Source organism: Oncorhynchus kisutch, linkage group LG5, assembly GCF_002021735.2.
Source record: "Oncorhynchus kisutch isolate 150728-3 linkage group LG5, Okis_V2, whole genome shotgun sequence".
Classification (NCBI taxonomy): domain Eukaryota; kingdom Metazoa; phylum Chordata; class Actinopteri; order Salmoniformes; family Salmonidae; genus Oncorhynchus; species Oncorhynchus kisutch.
Window position 1 is genome coordinate 42,659,047 of NC_034178.2, and position 20,444 is coordinate 42,679,490.

The 20,444-nt window shown below is 41.4% G+C and overlaps 1 protein-coding gene across 6 annotated transcripts in view; it reads right to left on the minus strand.

Annotated features, from left to right (window-relative positions):
* The window catches only part of LOC109891058 (voltage-gated potassium channel subunit beta-2), a 153,623-nt gene that overhangs the window by 126,317 nt on the left and 6,862 nt on the right, over window positions 1-20,444 (minus strand). For 2 of the 6 annotated variants that reach the window (XM_031825107.1, XM_031825106.1), the window contains exon 1: window positions 12,458-12,815. The exons of 2 other annotated variants lie outside the window; for them this stretch is intronic. The gene's annotated coding sequence lies outside the window, so the exon portion shown is untranslated. Of the gene's footprint in view, window positions 1-11,614; window positions 11,684-12,457; window positions 12,818-20,444 lie in introns of those variants that run through there. 2 more of the 6 variants (XM_031825110.1, XM_031825108.1) reach the window with 2 other exon arrangements.

A 20,444-nucleotide genomic window follows, 5' to 3' on the forward strand; every position in this document is an offset into this window, starting at 1 on the left:
GAAACCGTGTAGGGTAGTGACAGTGTGTTAGTAAGTATATAATGAAACAGTGTAGGGTAGTGACAGTGTGTTAGTAAGTCTATAATGAAACAGTGTAGGGTAGTGACAGTGTGTTAGTAAGTCTATAATGAAACAGTGTAGGGTAGTGACAGTTTGTTAGTAAGTCTATAATGAACAGTGTAGGGTAGTGACAGTGTGTTAGTAGTAAGTCTATAGAAACAGTGAAGGGTAGTGACAGTGTGTTAGTAAGTCTATAATGAAACAGTGTAGGGTAGTGTGACAGTGTGTTAGTAGTAAGTCTATAGAAACAGTGAAGGGTAGTGACAGTGTGTTAGTAAGTCTAAAATGAAACAGTGTAGGGTAGTGACAGTGTGTTAGTAAGTCTATAATGAAACAGTGTAGGGTAGTGTGACAGTGTGTTAGTAGTAAGTCTATAGAAACAGTGAAGGGTAGTGACAGTGTGTTAGTAAGTCTAAAATGAAACAGTGTAGGGTAGTGACAGTGTGTTAGTAAGTCTATAATGAACAGTGTAGGGTAGTGACAGTGTGTTAGTAAGTCTATAATGAACAGTGTAGGGTAGTGTGACAGTGTGTTAGTAGTAAGTATATAATGAACAGTGTAGGGTAGTGACAGTGTGTTAGTAAGTCTATAATGAACAGTGTAGGGTAGTGTGACAGTGTGTTAGTAGTAAGTCTATAATGAAACAGTGTAGGGTAGTGACAGTGTGTTAGTAGTAAGTCTATAATGAAACAGTGTAGGGTAGTGACAGTGTGTTAGTAAGTCTATAATGAACAGTGTAGGGTAGTGTGACAGTGTGTTAGTAGTAAGTCTATAATGAAACAGTGTAGGGTAGTGACAGTGTGTTAGTAGTAAGTCTATAATGAAACAGTGTAGGGTAGTGACAGTGTGTTAGTAGTAAGTCTATAATGAAACAGTGTAGGGTAGTGTGACAGTGTGTTAGTAGTAAGTCTATAATGAAACAGTGTAGGGTAGTGACAGTGTGTTAGTAAGTCTAAAATGAAACAGTGTAGGGTAGTGACAGTGTGTTAGTAAGTCTATAATGAACAGTGTAGGGTAGTGTGACAGTGTGTTAGTAGTAAGTCTATAATGAACAGTGTAGGGTAGTGTGACAGTGTGTTAGTAGTACGTCTATAATGAAACAGTGTAGGGTAGTGACAGTGTGTTAGTAAGTCTATAATGAAACAGTGTAGGGTAGTGACAGTGTTTTAGTAGTAAGTCTATAATGAAACAGTGTAGGGTAGTGACAGTGTGTTAGTAGTAAGTCTATAATGAAACAGTGTAGGGTAGTGTGACAGTGTGTTAGTAGTAAGTCTATAATGAAACAGTGTAGGGTAGTGACAGTGTGTTAGTAAGTCTAAAATGAAACAGTGTAGGGTAGTGACAGTGTGTTAGTAAGTCTATAATGAACAGTGTAGGGTAGTGTGACAGTGTGTTAGTAGTAAGTCTATAATGAACAGTGTAGGGTAGTGTGACAGTGTGTTAGTAGTACGTCTATAATGAAACAGTGTAGGGTAGTGACAGTGTGTTAGTAAGTCTATAATGAAACAGTGTAGGGTAGTGACAGTGTTTTAGTAGTAAGTCTATAATGAAACAGTGTAGGGTAGTGTGACAGTGTGTTAGTAAGTCTATAATGAAACAGTGTAGGGTAGTGTGACAGTGTGTTAGTAGTAGGTCTAAAATGAAACAGTGTAGGGTAGTGACAGTGTGTTAGTAGTAAGTCTAAAATGAAACAGTGTAGGGTAGTGACAGTGTGTTAGTAGTAAGTCTAAAATGAAACAGTGTAGGGTAGTGACAGTGTGTTAGTAAGTCTATAATGAAACAGTGTAGGGTAGTGACAGTGTGTTAGTAAGTCTATAATGAACAGTGTAGGGTAGTGTGACAGTGTGTTAGTAAGTCTATAATGAAACAGTGTAGGGTAGTGACAGTGTGTTAGTAAGTCTATAATGAACAGTGTAGGGTAGTGTGACAGTGTGTTAGTAGTAAGTCTATAATGAAACAGTGTAGGGTAGTGACAGTGTGTTAGTAGTAAGTCTATAATGAAACAGTGTAGGGTAGTGTGACAGTGTGTTAGTAAGTCTAAAATGAAACAGTGTAGGGTAGTGACAGTGTGTTAGTAAGTCTATAATGAACAGTGTATGGTAGTGTGACAGTGTGTTAGTAGTAAGTCTATAATGAACAGTGTAGGGTAGTGACAGTGTGTTAGTAAGTCTATAATGAAACAGTGTAGGGTAGTGACAGTGTGTTAGTAAGTCTATAATGAACAGTGTAGGGTAGTGACAGTGTGTTAGTAAGTCTATAATGAACAGTGTAGGGTAGTGTGACAGTGTGTTAGTAGTAAGTCTATAATGAACAGTGTAGGGTAGTGACAGTGTGTTAGTAAGTCTATAATGAACAGTGTAGGGTAGTGTGACAGTGTGTTAATAGTAAGTCTAAAATGAAACAGTGTAGGGTAGTGACAGTGTGTTAGTAAGTCTAAAATGAAACAGTGTAGGGTAGTGACAGTGTGTTAGTAGTAAGTCTAAAATGAAACAGTGTAGGGTAGTGACAGTGTGTTAGTAGTAAGTCTATAATGAAACAGTGTAGGGTAGTGTGACAGTGTGTTCGTAGTAAGTCTATAATGAAACAGTGTAGGGTAGTGTGACAGTGTGTTAGTAGTAAGTCTAAAATGAAACAGTGTAGGGTAGTGACAGTGTGTTAGTAGTAAGTCTATAATGAAACAGTGTAGGGTAGTGTGACAGTGTGTTCGTAGTAAGTCTATAATGAAACAGTGTAGGGTAGTGTGACAGTGTGTTAGTAGTAAGTCTATAATGAAACAGTGTAGGGTAGTGACAGTGTGTTAGTAGTAAGTCTATAATGAACAGTGTAGGGTAGTGACAGTGTGTTAGTAAGTCTAAAATTAAACAGTGTAGGGTAGTGTGACAGTGTGTTAGTTATGTCACTTTATTTCAATGTACAATGTATGTAAGAATTCTCCCCAACGCTGCACAAAGAGTTGAGGTGCATCCGTGTCAATGTAACATCTGTACTGTATACAGGAAATGTGTATCCATCAGTGTGTATGACTATGAGTGTGAACATCAGTTAACCATCCTCTGTGCTGTCAGGCTACGTTTCACATGTCTCAGAGTCATCAGCCTGAGTCTTCCAGCCAGTGCTATGGGGCTGCACTTTCAATGTGTCCTCTATCCCTCTCCCACGACCCCCCCCCCTCCTCCCCGGACCTGGCTGGTAGTCCAACACCATGAGACAGCACAGAGCCGAGGTGGGTCACACACACACACACACACACACACACACACACAATTGGTGAGTTCAGTCACACAGCCTTGTCTTGATTGGTCAGAGACCAGCTGCAGAGCATTAACCTACAGCTTTACTCAGCAAGAAAGTCATGCTATGAAAAGCCAAACTGACATTTACTCCTTGATGACAGCTTTATACACTCTTGGCATGCACTCAACCAGCTTCATAAGGAATGATTTGCCAACAGTCTTGAAGCAGTTCCCACATATGCTGAGCACTTGTTAACTGCTTTTCCCTCACTGCAGTCCAACTCATCCCAAACCATCTCAACTGGGTTGAGGTCGGGTGATTTTGGAGGCCAGGTCATCTGATGCAGCACTCCATCACTCTCCTTCTTGGTCAAATAGCCGGTACACAGCCTGGAGGTGTGTTTGGGGTCATTGTCTTGTTGAAAAACAAATGAGTCATACTAAGCGCAAAACAGATGGGATGGCATATTGCTGCAAAATATATATATGTAGAAAATAGTATAAAGAAAAACCCTGGAATGAGTAGATTTGTCAAAAATTTTGACTGGTACTGTGTCAAAATTTTGGACACATCTATTCATTCAAGGGTTTTTCTTAATTTATACTATTTTCTACATATATATATATATATATATATATATTCAGCAAACAAAAGTCTGTTTTTATATCCATTGAGAAAGACAATAGTTTCTCAATGTATTTGAAAAATATTTCCAGGTCTCTCCCTTATGTTAACCACTCAGATTGAAAGGGAAAATGTTGACGCTCTGATTCAGTATAAACAAGATAGCCCTACCTGATTACTTCTTATCTCTTGCTCAAATAGCCTACAGCTGTTTCTGTCTCAGCTCATTAGGAGCTTCAGGCTTGACCCAAGTTGATAGTTGATACAATGTTTCAAGTTCAATGCAGACAGGCCATGTGTAGGCATTGTGATTTATAGGATATGTTTTCTACCTGCAGGCTGCAATGTTTTTAGTTGTTGGCTTTAAAGGCTATTTTTTTACATAGCTGGCAATAGAAGCACCTTTTTAGGTTTGTATCATTTTCATTTAGATTTGGATAGAATTTTGATTAACCACATGACAATGATTTTGAGATGCGAAGATGTTATTATCAATTAAATGCAACTGTTCCACAAAAATGTGCATTTGAAAACCATAACTGGCATGCAGATCGGAAGAAATGGTAAGATAAATTGGTATTCCACATGAGAAAAGTTGCCGACTCCTTGTGTAGCCTATTACCGGCAACTTCAGGAGAGTAACGGCAGTAGTAACGGCAGTAGAAGCGGGAGGAGAATAGTTGGGTCAGGTTAAGGTTTTTTCTTCTGGTTATCGTGATCTATGGCTCCCCCTTGAGTCATTTGTGTCTTATTTCAACAAACAGTGTGCTTATTAAAGTATCAGACAAGTTCAATGCATATATAGGGTATGTCTATTATTGGAAAATACACGTTTTAAAATGTAGACCAATCGATTGGTCGAAAGAACAGACGACTTTCGGTCGACCAAGATATGTTTTAGTCAGGGACAGCCTTAGTCTCTGATCTGTACTACACAGAAATGCATAGGCATTAATTATGGATATGATTGTCCTTCTCCAGTATAGAAATGCATAGGCATTAATTATGGATATGATTGTCCTTCTCCAGTATAGAAATGCATAGGCCTAATTATGGATATGATTGTCCTTCTCCAGTATAGAAATGCATAGGCCTAATTATGGATATGATTGTCCTTCTCCAGTATAGAAATGCATAGGCATTAATTATGGATATGATTGTCCTTCTCCAGTATAGAAATGCATAGGCATTAATTATGGATATGATTGTCCTTCTCCAGTATAGAAATGCATAGGCCTAATTATGGATATGATTGTCCTTCTCCAGTATAGAAATGCATAGGCATTAATTATGGATATGATTGTCCTTCTCCAGTATAGAAATGCATAGGCCTAATTATGGATATGATATTCATGTTTCACATGTTTGGACATCACAGCGCAGCACAACAGAGCACAGAAGAGTACAGTACAGCCAGGCTGGGAAATGTACTTTTTGGTCCACTAGCCACTGTGGCAGGTAGACAGAAAAAAAATCTACCAGCCACTCAGATTTTTTACTAGCCAATTGTTTTTATGTTTTATTATTACAACAACAAAAAAACAGATAAGCATGCTTTGTAATGTTTAAAAATCAAGAAATGGAATCCTAGTAAGAAGTAATGGGTTACAGTATATTGGTTATATTGCTTAATTTCATTAAATTTTTGTGAGCTGTGTCTTTTAACCAATGTATGTTAAAATAAAGCATTTAGATCCAATAATAAAAACAAATAAACAGTTCTACAACTGAACATCAAGAATCAACAAAGTGCCTTCCCTAACACAAAATGAGTGATACGGCCTATTTATTATTATAGTTCAGGGCTCGACGCTGACATTTTTTACAAGGAGTACATGATGTGCTCCTAAGCATAACTATAGAAGCACACAATTACATAAAGGAGAACAATGATTAAAAGTTAGTGAATAAAAGTGTTTGGGAGTGATCCATGCTCAATCAAGCTCAATCATTAGGTCTGACACATGTTCTGTTGGCCCTTGAAGGGACGGGCAGTTATCATGGTAACTTTGGCACTGGCTTGTCTGTGATGAAAAAAGCAGCAGACAGTTGCAGCAAACTCAAAACAACCTAGCATGTGAACAAAACAATGTAACAAGAAACACCAGGACAAATGTACACTTCAGTAGCCTTTCTTGTCAATTTGACCAACTTCTACATGTGGGCTTTTGATTACATGGCTGGTGAAATATACATTCGTATCACCCAACGACAAAATCTAACCGCATTTGGCAGGTGGCGGTGTACTGTGCTACTCAAACTTGTGAAACATAGGTTCCGATTTCATCCATTCTGGTCCGTCTGTGGACGGTAACGTCAAGGCCAGAGTGGACTGACCAAATTTCAGAAAATAGAAAGAGGGGTGGTCATGGGTGGGTGTCAGTAAGAGCTGGGAGAGGTGACATTAACTGGAGAGAGAGAGAGGCAGAGAGAGAGAGGCAGAGAGAAAGGGAAAGTGAGAAAGAGGCAGAGAGAGAGAGAGAAAGGGAAAGTGAGAGAGGCAGAGAGAGAGAGAAAGGGAAAGTGAGAGAGGCAGAGAGAGAGAGAAAGGGAAAGTGAGAGAGGCAGAGAGAGAGAGAAAGGGAAAGTGAGAGAGGCAGAGAGAGAGAGAAAGGGAAAGTGAGAGAGGCAGAGAGAGAGAGAAAGGGAAAGTGAGAGAGGCAGAGAGAGAGAGAAAGGGAAAGTGAGAGAGGCAGAGAGAGAGAGAAAGGGAAAGTGAGAGAGGCAGAGAGAGAGAAAGGGAAGTGAGAGGTTTTCCAGACTCTTGGATTGAGCACCAGACAACAGAAAGACAAAGTAAACAACATGGGGCAAACACACGGGGCAGTTCCAAACCAGGCATCTGCTCTGTACATATCAGATCATCACCTTTATCTCTCAGGAGTAGTGAGTGAACCTTAACAACCCCCCCCCATGCATACGGAGCTCTGGACTACACTACCCAGGGCCAGCATAGACCAGACTGACACAGCAAGAGCAGGGGCCATATGTTTCAAGCATCTCAGAGTAGGAGGGCTTATCTAAGAACAGTTTTGTAATTTAGATCACAATGATTACATGGACAGGGGGGACTTGATCACACCTCACAGCACTAGATCACTATTCAGTGTCAAACATAAAATATTGCCTAGCATTGTAAATCACCAGGTAGTACCATGACGTACAATCAGAATTCACATGGCTTTGATACATCAGTAATCTAATTCACAAGTCACTCTGTAGATGTACTCAAGTATTAGCTCTATACTGTTCCATCACTTTGTGCATTGAAACAGACAAGTTAGTCATCATATGTGTAGAACCTGGGTGAGAAATTCTGACAATGCCATTGTTATTTCTGTGACTTGTGAAAGTACAAGTGGAAGCGGAGAGATGATAACTGCTGTGTGCAGGGCCTGTTCTGCTGCAGTGCGATACAGCTAGGCCCCCTGGGAGGTGTGAACTCTTCGGTTTCTGGTGAGCTCTGTATGTTTCTGAATGGTAGGGGATGGAACAGCCACGTACAAAGAGTAACATGCTGGTCAGTGGGTCTTCTCCTTCAGTAACTCATCTGAACTGAGGGGGGAAATATTTGACATTGCTCTTGGTTCATTTGGCCTTACTGTGAATGACTTGTTTCAGTCAGGACCCAGTCCAGTCAGTACAAGGTGCCAAAAACGTTGAGCGTAGCAGAGCCCATCCAGCAGCTACGTCTACACTAAGCACTTTATCAAAGAAAATCAATAGCTTTTTATATTAGCCACCACATCCTCCTGCATCCACCGCCACTGTATGGACACATCTCTGAGCCTGGGACACTGCCATGAGGGTGCTTCTATAGTCTACGAAGACATAGAGTCCACTGGCACAGCATTATGATGACAGACTGCAGGAAGGGCACTCTAGGCCGCTGACAGGGACCAAACCCTACAGCGAATCCAGCACGACTAGAAGGAACGTTCTGGAGAAACTGGTTGAGGCAACGGAATCAATAGGCCTAGTATCATGGCACTTTTCAGTCAGTACAATTCACAGCAGGCATAACAATATCTTTATCAACCCAAACTCAGCCATATCCACAAACCAGTGTGAGGCGGTCTGTCATCATCTGGAAGAACACCGTGCTCAAATCACGCTGATCCCACAGAGCTGGAGCCAAGCTGGGCCATCTGAGGCTAGCTAGGAGATTCCTCAGTGAGGACGGAGAAAGGTCAGAGTGCAGGTCATGGTGAGAAAAAGACATCTCGCCATCTATAATTTGGGTGACCAATATGAGGTAAGGCAGTGTCTTGTAGGCAGCAAGCACTGACATAGCAAGGAGGTCATTTAGTTGCATTGAGTTTGCTGTGTAACAGTAACAAGGTTTACAGCTCTGCTGAATACTGTGACTCACTTTAGAGTGCATGTTACACCTAACAGGAACATAAAACACTCACACAGTGGGTTGCCTTTCTGACTGCTGTGCATCAGGTCACACTGCTGCAGAAGAAGGGACGTGTGATAATTACACAGGTTCTCACACTGTGTGTGTGTGTGTGTGTGTGTGTGTGTGTGTGTGTGTGTGTGTGTGTGTGGTGTTTTCACACATTTTACTATACTTGTAAGTACCAGAAGTCCTCACAAGAATAGTAAACCACCTAAAGAGAAGTGAAAACATTTTCCTGTCCTCACTTGTAAAAAAGGCTAGAGGGGTTAGGGTAAATATGTACCAATTGTTGGTTGCCTAAAAGTCCTCACAACCAGTGTGTGTGTGTGTGCTGTGGTGTAAACTACTTAAGTAAAAATACTTTGGGGTAATTGTACTTGACTATTTATATACAGTGCCTTGCGAAAGTATTCAGCCCCCTTGAACTTTGCGACCTTTTGCGACATTTCAGGCTTCAAACATAAAGATATAAAACTGTATTCTTTTGTGAAGAATCAACAAAAAGTGGGACACAATCATGAAGTGGAACAACATTTATTGGATATTTCAAACTTTAATAAATCAAAAACTGAAAAATTGGGCGTGCAAATTTATTCAGCCCCCTTAAGTTAATACTTTGTAGCGCCACCTTTTGCTGCGATTACAGCTGTAAATCGCTTGGGGTATGTCTCTATCAGTTTTGCACATCGAGAGACTGACATTTTTTCCCATTCCTCCTTGCAAAACAGCTCGAGCTCACTGAGGTTGGATGGAGAGCATTTGTGAACAGCAGTTTTCAGTTCTTTCCACAGATTCGATTGGATTCAGGTCTGGACTTTGACTTGGCCATTCTAACACCTGGATATGTTTATTTTTGAACCATTCCATTGTAGATTTTGCTTTATGTTTTGGATCATTGTCTTGTTGGAAGACAAATCTCTGTCCCAGTCTCAGGTCTTTTGCAGACTCCATCAGGTTTTCTTCCAGAATGGTCCTGTATTTGGCTCCATCCATCTTCCCATCAATTTTAACCATCTTCCCTGTCCCTGCTGAAGAAAAGCAGGCCCAAACCATGATGCTGCCACCGCCATGTTTGACAGTGGGGATGGTGTGTTCAGGGTGATGAGCTGTGTTGCTTTTACGCCAAACATAACGTTTTGCATTGTTCCCAAAAAGTCCAATTTTGGTTTCATCTGACCAGAGCAACTTCTTCCACATGTTTGGTGTGTCTCCCAGGTGGCTTGTGGCAAACTTTAAACGACACTTTTTATGGATATCTTTAAGAAATGGCTCTCTTCTTGCCACTCTTCCATAAAGGCCAGATTTGTGCAATATACGACTGATTGTTGTCCTATGGACAGAGTCTCCCACCTCAGCTGTAGATCTCTGCAGTTCATCCAGAGTGATCATGGGCCTCTTGGCTGCATCTCTGATCATTCTTCTCCTTGTATGAGCTGAAAGTTTAGAGGGATGGCCAGGTCTTGGTAGATTTGCAGTGGTCTGATACTCCTTCCATTTCAATATTATTGCTTGCACAGTGCTCCCTGGGATGTTTAAAGCTTGGGAAATCTTTTTGTATCCAAATCCGGCTTTAAACTTCTTCACAACAGTATCTCGGACCTGCCTGGTGTGTTCCTTGTTCTTCATGATGCTCTCTGCGCTTTTAACGGACCTCTGAGACTATCACAGTGCAGGTGCATTTATACGGAGACTTGATTACACACAGGTGGATTGTATTTATCAACATTGGATCATTCAGAGATCCTCACTGAACTTCTGGAGAGAGTTTGCTGCACTGAAAGTAAAGGGGCTGAATAATTTTGCACGCCCAATTTTTCAGTTTTTGATTTGTTAAAAAAGTTCGAAATATCCAATAAATGTCATTCCACTTCATGATTGTGTCCCACTTGTTGTTGATTCGTCACAAAAAAAATACAGTTTTATATCTTTATGTTTGAAGCCTGAAATGTGGCAAAAGGTCGCAAAGTTCAAGGGGGCCGAATACTTTCGCAAGGCACTGTATATACACATATATGTATATTTTCTTACCCCTTTTTCGCCCCAATTGGCAGTTACAGTCTTGTCCCATCGCTGCAACTCCCTTACGGACTCGGGAGAGGCAAAGGTCGAGAGCCGTGTGTCCTCCGAAACACAACCCAACCAGGCCACACTGCTTCTTGACACAATGCCCACTTAACCCACTAATGTCAGCATGCACTGCGGCCAGCCCGCCACAAGAGTCGCTAGTGCGCAATGGGACAAGGACATCCCTGCCGGCCAAACCCTCCCCTAACCTGGACGATGCTGGGCCAATTGTGCGCCACCCCATTGGTCTCCCGGTCGCGGCCGGCTGTGACAGGGCTTGGACTTGAACCCAGAATAGTGACCCAGCTAGCACTGCGATGCAGTGTCTTAGACCACTGCACCACCTTGTACTCCCTACATTTTCCCTGACTCCCAAAAGTACATTTTGAATGCTTAGCAAGACAGGAAATGGTCCAATTCACAGAGTTATCAAGAGAACACGTGGTCATCCCTTCTGCCTCTGATCCGGCAGACTCCCTAAACACAAATGAATCTTTAGTAAATGATGCCTGAGTGTTGGACTGTGCCACTGGCTATCTGTACATTTAAAAAACAAGAAAATGGTGCTGTCTGCTTTGCTTAATATAAGTACTTTTGATACTTAAGTATATTTAGAACCAAATAGTAGTATTTTATTGGGTGACTTCCACTTGAGTAACTTTTTAAGGTATGACAATTGTGTGTGTGTGTGTGTGTGTGTGTCTAACAGCTCTTATGAAGCTAGACTGGCCACTACATCTTGACTTGAGGATTATTAAAGAGCTCTGTTCAGGGAAGACTCCCTCAGAAGAATCCAGGAAGCTCTCCTTTGTATGACTACTGTATTGTGTATCAGTCTGGTCATCCCCCTGTCGTCTGATGCTGCGCTACAGTTACATCAGTCTCTGAAACTCTGTGCTTGTAACTAGAGATCAGACATTAGGCCTTAAACATTTACTTGTAATTACACCCAGTGGTCCTTACCAAAGCCCTATAGTAGGCCCTTTCCAGGTGGACAGAACATAACATTTATGAAGGACATTGGGCACAGAAACATCTTTACAGTTGTGTTAATCTAGGATAAATGCATAGCCTACAGTCATCCCAACAGGCACACAAAGCATTCACGACTTTGTCATAAAACATTTTTGGTGTCATCTAGCAGAACCTCTTATCCAGAGTGACTAGACTAACAGTATAACTGTTTTCAAATCTTGTCACATAGGTCTCGGCTAGAGTAAAACTCACCTAAGGATATTCAGTATCAACACAGATCTGCCTTGCTCTCCTTTCTCTGCTGCTGCTAGCTACATGAAACAACTTACTGCACCAAACCCCTGCAACCTGCCTCTCCTCACCTCCCCCTAGTGCTGCTCGCCCCCGCCTTGGACCAGAGCCCAGAGCTCAAAAGCAGCCTCAGCATCCTTGTCCGCTGCTCCAACCTCAGCATGAGTGTATACACACACGCGCGCGTGCGAGTGCCCACTTTCATAGAATAACACATAGCCAGCCTACCACAGCCAACTGTCACAACCTTTGGGTCACCAACACTACAACATTATAAAAAATGTTTCTTTACATGTCTAGCTGGAGTTTGTTGCATAAAGACGACATTGTCTGCAACAGATGGGCACTGCAGCAGACAGGAGCAGGTAAGGGTTCCAGCTCAAAACTCACCACAGACTGTGTGTGTCTGTACCCTCACTGCAAAGCTATTTTAAGGTGGTTCTCTATAAATCTGACACCATGGCCAGTCCCTGGGATTCATTTAAGAGAACAGGACATGCATAAAACATGACAGACAGAGAGACGGGGGAGACAGAGTAGAAATACACCCAGTGTAATATGGTATGCACAGACGCCACTCAGTGCAGCAAGAGCATCAAACCAGCGGATGGACAGATATAGAAGGAAGCACAGAGATCGTGAGAGAGGTATAAACAAAGACAGAATATTGCAGCATTGTATGCTATCTGCTCTGTGCTACAACACATCTACACAGTCGTTCAGAGGAGAGGGAGAAGAGATAGAGGGAGAGATGGTGGAGAGTGGCGCCTCAGCCATGATGATCTAGTCTAGTCTAACACCCACCTCTGCTCAGTGCGCTGGCTGCTGCCGATTCCTGGCGCAGCAATCTGAGCCTCCTGAAGTAGGGCTGGGATTGAGGTAGAGCAGAGCAGGGACGGAACAGCCAGCTTCCAAGAAGAAAAACACAGCGAGACGAGAGGAGTGAAGAGTGAGGAAGAATGAGAGGACTGGTGGATGCCTTCCCCTCTAGTATGTGTTCCTGTGTCAGTGGCTGTGTGTCTGAGCAACTGAAAGAATGGGCATGTCTGTCTGAGCATGAGACAGAAAGACTGAGACAAGGAGAGGGAGGGATAGAGAAAGACAGAGAGAGAGACAGAATGAATGTGTGTGTGATGAGTGAACCTAGAGAGTCAGTGTGAGTCAATGAGAACAGATGCATTAAAGGCACTCCCTCCCTCCCACACACACACCTCCCTTTGCACTGTCAGCGCTAGAGTAAGCATGCGGAGGAACAGAGGGAGACCGCGAGAGACAGACAGAAGGTGAGGAGAAGAGATGGAAGTGGGAAATAGCTTCCTCCAATATGAATTAAATTATGATTGGAGAGGAAGGAGACAATAGCAGCGTGTGCCTTTTCAGCCTTCTGATGGCAGGGAACCATTTTCTTAGACAGAAGGGCAAGCCTGTGTAGCTTATCACTGAAACACAAACAAAAGCCATGGATTGGGTTTAAAGACTGGCAAATTTAATCAAGCGTATGTGTGCTTGGGAAATGTAGCTGTTTACAAATGTTATCTGGACCATAGGAAAGCATTGGCCAATGAAGCTCAATAGCAGTCCAAGTTCCAATTCTAGTGAAACAAGCCATTCAAAATGAATAAGAGCAGGTCAATAAGCCTACATTTGGAACTTGGCAAAATATCTAATTCATTGCTTTACTCTTCCTCTTTTTGTTTATTTTCTCTGCGTATGTTTGTGGGGCTATGGTTTTCAGCTCAGTTTCCCTGATTGTGTTAGTGTGCCTCCGTGTGTGTGAAGCCCAGAACCCCGGGGGACTAATGTGGCTCTACTGTTGTGCACTACTGTCCTTGGCCTCTCTCTCCGAGCTAAAGCCCGGTCACGACATCACCAGCTTCTGTTCCAGCAGCTCCACCTCGACTCCACCCTTTTCACATGTCTCAGCAGTGAAGGGTGTCACTCAGACAGCTATGCATCCAGAGGAACTGTGCCATGCTGAATTAGAACAGATCCATGCATTTTCATTGAGTAGTTTGAGGAACCTTAGATAGGTCAAGGAGAACGCTACTTGGGCTTCTTCTACAATCCCTGTTCCTTCATTATGACTCAGGAAGGAAAATGGTATCTGCCAAGTTGCATATTACACATTGATAAACGTGTAATAGATCTAGCTTGATTCAGTGACACGATTCAGAAATGGTCTAAACTGACCTATATTCCTGCAGCTCTTACATAACCCCCATCTCCACCTCCATTGCTCCCAGGTGCTGGTGTTCTGTATGCTGCTCTGTAACCAGAGTGAGTATCTGAAGTGTATTAGGATGCTCCGCTCTGAATCGGAGCCAGACAGCACCATGAGGGAGGGCTGGGCGTGGCTCCTGTTCCTGCCAGGTGCTTAAGTATTTGCCCTCCTCACTAAATCAAATCAAATCAAATTTATTTATATAGCCCTTCGTACATCAGCTGATATCTCAAAGTGCTGTACAGAAACCCAGCCTAAAACCCCAAACAGCAAGCAATGCAGGTGGAGAAGCACAGTGGCTAGGAAAAACTCCCTAGAAAGGCCAATACCTAGGAAGAAACCTAGAGAGGAACCAGGCTATGTGGGGTGGCCAGTCCTCTTCTGGCTGTGCCGGGTGGAGATTATAACAGAACATGGTCAAGATGTTCAATGTTCATAAATGACCAGCATGGTCGAATAATAATAAGGCAGAACAGTTGAAACTAGAGCAGCAGCACAGTCAGGTGGAAGTTGAAACTGGAGCAGCAGCATGGCCAGGTAGACTGGGGACAGCAAGGAGTCATCATGTCAGGTAGTCCTGGGGCATGGTCCTAGGGCTCAGGTCAGTTGAAACTGGAACAGCAGCATGGCCAGGTGGACTGGGGACAGCAAGGAGTCATCATGTCAGGTAGTCCTGGGGCATGGTCCTAGCAGCTGGGTACTAGCAGCTGGGTACTTCAGAACAGCCCAACCAATTACACTAACCTCTCACTCACTACCCAGGGACAGCACAGAAATGCAAGGTGCATAACTGAGACCAAAATGCTCTCGTATTAGTTTATCTGGATTCACATATAGCCCTAGGGCCTAATGGTGGTACGTATAATAATAGCCTATACATCAGTATAATGGGATTCATCTCAGCATGGCCTACTCAGTAGAAATAGGTTCATTAGTATGGCCTGCTATGTTCAATTATATTAGAACAGATTGGCTAATTAGAATGGTCAGATTAATTTACATTAGGCTACCATTGAACAGCTAGATTAATTTACTCATTATTATATGGTAATGCCACAGGAAACCAAAAATAAAAGGAGTGGTCAAACTCTAGCTATGTACAGTAGATGAGGACATTTAGATTGCATCTTTGCAAATCAATGAAAACAGGTTGAGTTGTTCATCAGTGCCTCTGACTGATGCATCATGGCGAGTGAGTGAGCCTGCTGTCCTAAAAGGATTGCTCCTGAGTTGGATTGGGCGGTATTCCGATTTGTTTTACCTCCATACCAACCTTGTGCCATACTGGGATATTCGGTAATACCGGCACTGAAAACAAGGGGTGCCATTTTCAAACCCATTGGGACTCTGTAATCTGAAGGTTAGCAATGCTAACAAGTAAATGCAATCAGGAGGGGGTTCTCTGCTGTTATCATACGTAGCTTGATTTTTTTTACAAGAAGCTAACCATTTAGCTATATAGCTAACCATTTAGCTATATAGCTAACTAGCTACTAAATTAGCAAACCAAATGCACAACTTTAGAGGATTTAGCTCATTTTAGACAGTTAACTTGTAACTATTTAGTTATTTAGCTGGCAAACAATTAGTTGTGAATTCCATACTGTAAATAGATTGCCTGGCACGTGCTGCACAAAAGTTTGTGACACAAAGTTTCGGTCTCTTGTCATTGTGTGCTTGTAACCAAACACCACAAACCGGGACTACCGGTAAACTTCATAATGAAAAATTATGTGACAGGTTAAATGAAAAACGCAATATTCTTTATATCCAAATGTATCGCACATGTTGACTGCAGATATTTACTTACAAATATTCAAATTTATTTTAAAATACTAAGAAATAAGTTGAAATCAATATTGAAAAACCATCCCGTGGCTATTTCCAAATACCCTGGTGTATGGTATACACAGTGCCTTCAGAGGCGTTACAGCCTGAATTCAAAATAGTTTAAATATTAGTTTTTTAATCACCCATCGACACACAATTCCTCATAATGTAAAAAATTATGACAAAGTGTAAACATGTTTTGACATTTTTTCAAATGTATTGAAAATGAAATACAGAAATGTAATTTACATAAGTACTCTCAGCCCTGAGCCAATACACGTTAGACTCACCTTTGGCAGCAATTACAGCTGTGAGTCCTACTGGGTAAGTCTCTAAGAGCTTCACACACCTGGATTGTACAAGCTCTCAAGTTGGTTGTTGGTCATTGCTAAACTGCCCTTTTCAAGTCTAGCCATAGATGTTGAAGCCAATTTAAGTCAAATCTGTAACCAGGCCACTCAGAAATATTCAATATCATCTTGGTAAGCAACTCCAGTGTATATTTGGCCTTGTGTTTTAGGTTATTGTCGTGCTGAAAGGTGAATTTGTCTCCTAGTATCTGTTGGAAATCAGACAACTAGGTTTTCCTCTAGGATTGTGCCTGTGCTTAGCTCTATTCCATTTATTTTAATTATAAAAAACTCAATAGTCCTTGCCGATGACATAACCAATGTTCCCACAAATTTTTCGATGCACTGAGGTAATTTCAGGTCTGCTGAGCACAAACTTGAAACACTGAGGCTGTACCCACTTTAAGTTACAGTTTTAACAGTGGCCAAGTAGGCTACTGTGGTTATTTGATCAAAATGTAGGTCTACCAGAGTGACTTACCATTAAAACAATGGAGAAAATGCATCCCATAACATTTTAACAGAGAAGTAGCTGTTTTATCATTCAGCCTACATTAGCAGCCAATATGTGGTGTTCAATGAAGGCCTGCCTACATTTCATGAGACTTTTGAAAAGAAGGAGGTGACTGAAAATGCAAGAAACTACTTTAGAAAATAAAATAAATTATTATTCCAGAGAATCAGACAAATTATGCTACCGTCTGCCTATGGCTACTTAGCTTATTCAATCCCAAAATACAACACTGCCCTTTAAGAAGAAAAAAAACTTGATTTCAAAGATGGACAGAAATGTACACGTTTTGTGCTCTTGTAGGAAGCAATCACTCCCCTATTGCTGACTACAAATGATCTATAACTGGGATAATAACTCACTAACTAGCAAAGGATATTAGAGCGTTGGGCCAGTAACCGAAAGGTTTCTGGATCGAATCCCCGAGCTGACAAGATACAAATATGTCATTCTGCCCCTGAGCAAGGCAGTTAACACACTGTTCCCGGGCGCCGAAGACGTGGATATCGATTAAGGCAGCCCCTCGCACCTCTCTGATTCAGAGGGGTTGGATTAAATGCAGGAAGACACATTTCAGTTGAAGGTATTCAGTTGTACAACTGACTAGGTATCCCCCTTTCCATTTTTATTAACAAAACATAGCTACATGCAGGTTTGATCTCCAAACAAGCGCATCTACTCACGACCACCCGTGCTGTAAACAGTCCAGTTCAAAGTAAACGCACAGATCAACGGCAATGGTATATTTGCATATAGGCCTATGGCAGCTCTGATTGTCAATGTAGAGTACAGTGTCAATGCAATAGAATCCTACTCCGATGCGTTCTGCCTACAACAAAATCTCTTGCATAGTTGGTTTTGTTTTGGTATGTTGCATTGAAAGTAGCTAACATTGCGTTGATTCGATCACAATTGCCACAGTAAAGGGAAATGTTGATAGTGTTAACTAACAGGGGAAACTGAAGTTCAATCTTGTGCTTGTCTACCATGTGATTTTTATTCTGCACTGCAGGCTCAGGGAGCTGCATGGCTGTCTTGGGGCTACAGCATGCCTGCGTGCAGTTTAGAGGGAACCTATGTCCATAACATGATGCAGCCACCACCATGCTTGAAAATATGAAGAGTGGGACTTAGTGATGTGTTGTGTTGGATTTGCCCCAAACATAAGGACATACAGTAAATGTAATTTCTTTGAGACATTTTTTGCAGTTTTACTTTAGTGCCCAAACAGGGTGCATGTTTTGGAATATTTTTATTTTGTACAGGCTTCCTTCCTTTCACACTGTCATTTAAGTTACTATTGTGGAGAAACTACAATGATGTTGATCCATCCTCAGTTCTCCTGTTACAGCCATTAAACTCTGTAACTGTTTTAAAGTCCCCACTGAAATCCCTGAGCGGTTTCCTTCCTCTCCATCCACTGAGTTAGGAAGGACAACTGTATCTTTGTAGTGACTGGGTTTATTGATAAACCATCCAAAGTGTAATTAATAACTTCAATATGCTTAAAGGGATATTCAATGTCTGTTATTAAAAATGTATAATAAAAAATCTACCAATAGGTGAACTTCTTTGTGAGGCATTGGAAAATCTCCCTGGTCTTTCTGGTTGAATCTGTTTTTGAACTTCACTGGACGACTGAGGGTCCTTATAGATAAAAGTTATTCAAATATCACGTTAAACACTATTATTGCACACAGAGTGAGTCCTTGCAACTTATGTGACTTGTTAACTTGTTAGGGCTGCAATCCCACTAACGGGATAAGTGTCATCAACAACCGCTGAATAGCATAGCGCTACATTCAATAAATATTACTACAAATATTTATATTCATGAAATCACAAGTGCAATATAGGAAAACACACCTTAGCCTTTTGTTAATCCACCTGTCGTGTCAGATTTTGAAATTATGCTTTACAGCGAAAGCAAGCATTTGTGTAAGTTTATCGATCGCACGACAAAACATTAAGTACACTTGGTCACGAAAATCAGAAAAGCAATCAAATTAATAATTTACCTTTGATGATTTTCGGATGTTTTCACTCACGAGACTCCCAGTTACACAACAAATGTTCCTTTTGTTCCATAAAGATTATTTTTATATCCAAAATACCTCCGTTTGTTTGGCGCGTTATGTTCAGAAATCCACAGGAAAGAGCGGTCACGACAACGCAGACGAAAATTCCAAATAGTTTCCATAATGTCCACACAATCATGTCAAATGTTTTTAATAAATCAATCCTCAGGTTGTTTTGAAAATATATAATCGATAATATATCAACCCCAAATGTCTTTCACAGTAGGAGAGGGAAAAGCAATACCTATCCGAACTCTGTTGCGTGAGCAAAACCCATGTGACCACTTGACGCGATGTTATCGTTCTGGCTCAGTTTTCAAAATAAAAGCCTGAAACTATGTCTGAAGACTGTTGACACCTCGAGGAAGCGATAGGAAAAGGAATCTGGTTCATATCCCTTTAAATCCAGCAAAGGGAGGCTATGGATCATGGAGTTTTCAAAATAGAAGCCACTTCCTGTTTTGATTTTCCTCATGGTTTTGCCTGCAATATCAGTTCTGTTATACTCAGACAATATTTTGACAGTTTTGGAAAATTTAGAGTGTTTTCTATCCGATACTAATAATAATATGCATATATTAGCAACTGAGACTGAGGAGCTGGCCGTTTACAATGGGCACCTTTTCATCCAAGCTACTCAATACTGCCCCTGCAGCCATAAAAAGTTAAGCAAATGTTTACTCCTGAACTTATTTATGCTTGCCATAACAATGGGTTGAATACTTATTGACTCAAGACATTACAGCTTTTCACTTATAATTCATTTGTAAAACAATTCTAAAAACATAATTCCACTTTAACATTATGGTGTATTGTGTGTAGGCCAGTGACACAAAATCTCATTTTGATACATTTTAAATTCAGGCTGTAACAAAAAACGTGGAAAAAGTCAAGGGGTATAGATACTTTCTGAAGACATTGTACGATATACGGCCCATGCCTACTCGTGAGACAGCCACAGAAGCCAGTAAGTCTTTGCCAACTCTCATTGGGGATTACTACACACTGTACAAGCAACAGGTATTAAGCAAACAAATAACAGGCTGAGGCATTAGTCTATAACTTCTTGAATTATACAGAGCATTTCATGCCACACTAAGCCCATAACATAGTATGGAATGCAATGATTCAGTCCTCACTGGACTGAAGTGACCGGTCTCTAATGACATACATAAGAAAGAGGTGACTGTGCAACTAGCTAGGCCTACAACTCCAATACTTTGTTGGTGTAGAGGGGTAGCGTGAAGTGAACATTTTGAATGCTGGGAAATACTGATTGGGGAGGACACATTTTAGTGCTGAGCGATTAGTGCTTTATGAGGTTGGTTCAGTTTGATTTAAAAAAAAAAATTAACGTGAAAGATTAGTGGAATCTGTGTGGGTAGCTGGACAGGTAGGATGACTGACAGTGAAAGTGAACAGGTGGTCACGTGTCAGGTGACAGAGGAATGGATGAGACTGAGGCAGGAATTCCTTTAACCATAAAGTGGTATATTTACTGAGTAGTGTGGATTCATGGACGCACAGAACTTCTGGATCAGATGGAGTTAAGGAAGAGAAAGCAGCGAGATCAGGCGATGGCAATTTCCTCCTTTTATGGAGTTGAGATCTGTCGGACATTTCCACCTGACCTAATTAAAGAGCCCCTGGCCCAGCTGAGTAAATGGCAATGAATTTTATAAAGGATTATTCCACCAACTCAACGCCTTTTCTACACACGGTTTCCGATTACAATGATTTTAAAGCATTTTAAATGGATATCCCAAAGCCAAAAATATTGAAAATGTAATTGCCAAAACAT